At 35.0% G+C, this 1,753-nt stretch overlaps 1 protein-coding gene across 1 annotated transcript in view; it reads left to right on the top strand.

The window, feature by feature from the left end:
* MCU (mitochondrial calcium uniporter) overlaps positions 1–1,753 on the top strand; it is a 212,173-nt gene that overhangs the window by 150,896 nt on the left and 59,524 nt on the right. The gene's annotated exons all lie outside the window — the stretch shown is intronic.

The raw sequence follows: 1,753 nt of genomic DNA, 5'->3' as shown, positions 1-1,753 counted from the left end.
GGGCTCAGGCAATCCACTCACCTTAGCCTCCCAAAGGCGCGGGATTACAGGCTGAGCCACCGAGCCTGGCTCAATCCCTTTCTTATGGTATTATGATGATTGTTCAAGGTTCGCTTATGAGTGAGAACATGTGGTACTCAGTTCTTTGTTTTTGTGATAGATCACTCGGTGTTATAGATTCTAAGCCCATACAAATTGCTGCGAAGTTCATAATTTTGTCCTTCTTTATGACTGTGTAATAGTCCGTCATGTATATGTATAACATTTTTAAAAACCCAGTCCTCTTTCAGTGGGCAGCATGGTTGGTTCCATGTTTTTGCTGTTGTGAATAATGCTGCAATAAATATGTGTGTGCAGGTATCTTTTCCATAGAGTGATTTGAGTTCCTCCAGCTATACTCCCAGAAGGAGGATTGCGGGGTCGTATGGAAGGTCGATTTTTAGATTGAAGACAATATTTTTACAAAAACTAAAAGATACCAAAAAATGGGTAAGCCATACAACCATAAAAATGTCATTATTAGTCATTTTACAATTGAAGATCTGGGGTACAGAGAAATTAAAATGGGAAACACGGGACCACATGTTTGAGATTAGGCGTCCTTAACACCAACACAGTCCTCCTTATAGAATGAGTACTATTTCTACAAGGTAGGGATATTTTTCTCTTGGAGGTGGTAAATATTACTATCTCCATTTTATAGATGATACTTTTAGAGGTTCCCCTTCATGTTAATGAAAGTTAAGAATGAGAATAATTCTGCTATAGACATGTTGACTATATTATTTATCATCCAACACAGGAAACTTTTGAAAATGAAAAGGCATGCTATTAAAAATTATCAGGACAAGCCTGATAATTTTTAATAGTGTAAACCAGGACATAGCTTCACCCTAACTATAGAGAAAGTGTGAAAGACAAGAAAGAGCAAGGAAAATATCCTCATCTAGCTGCCTTCATTTCTTTATCCAGAAATGTAATTCTACTCAAGTAGCCCTGCCTAAAGAATTGTAGCGAGTTGTGTTTATTTTACATTTAACAAAAGATAGATTTCCTTATAAAAATTGTTTGAGGGCAAATAGTAATGAAATTACTGAAAATTCCTATTTAATAATCATCTGTTCAGTCAACCCAAGCATAGATAATACAAAAATTCTTAATCTATGGTCTGTGAATGGTTTGGGAACCAGACATATATATGTCTCAGTTTTGTCTTTGATTTCTATTGTTACTTTTTTTTTAAGCTTTGTTGAGATCTATTTTATGTGCCATACCCATCACTATACAACCACATCAGTTCAACTTTAGACCACTTATTTCACTCTTAAAAATTCCTTTGTTCCCAATCTTTGCTCCCACCCTCATCCCCAGGCAACTACTAACCTTCTCTTTCTCTCTGTAATTAAGCCTTTTCCAAGAATGTCTCATACAATGGACTTATACAATATGTAGTCTTTTGCATCTAGTTTATTTTTATTTAAAAGAATTTTTTTTTTTAATGTAGAGACTAGGTCTCACTATTTTGCCCAGGCTAGTTTTAAACTCCTGGTCTCAAAGGATCTTCCCCAAGTGCTGGAATTACCGGCATGAACCACTGTACTTGACCTTATTTTTTAATTTTTTAAGATGCATATTCTGCTTATATACATCTAGCTTCTTTTTTTTTATAATCAATATTTTTTATTATGATATTGTGGGGTACAGTTAAGGGTTAGGTATACAAATATGCTTTGTTCAGGCACCCTTGTTGATA

This window comes from Carlito syrichta, unplaced genomic scaffold (genome assembly GCF_000164805.1).
Source record: "Carlito syrichta isolate Samal-C Ts95f unplaced genomic scaffold, Tarsius_syrichta-2.0.1 Scaffold254036, whole genome shotgun sequence".
In the NCBI taxonomy this organism is placed as follows: Eukaryota; Metazoa; Chordata; class Mammalia; order Primates; family Tarsiidae; genus Carlito; species Carlito syrichta.
Note: the sequence above shows the minus strand (reverse complement) of the source record. Positions and strands in the feature narration are given on the sequence as shown.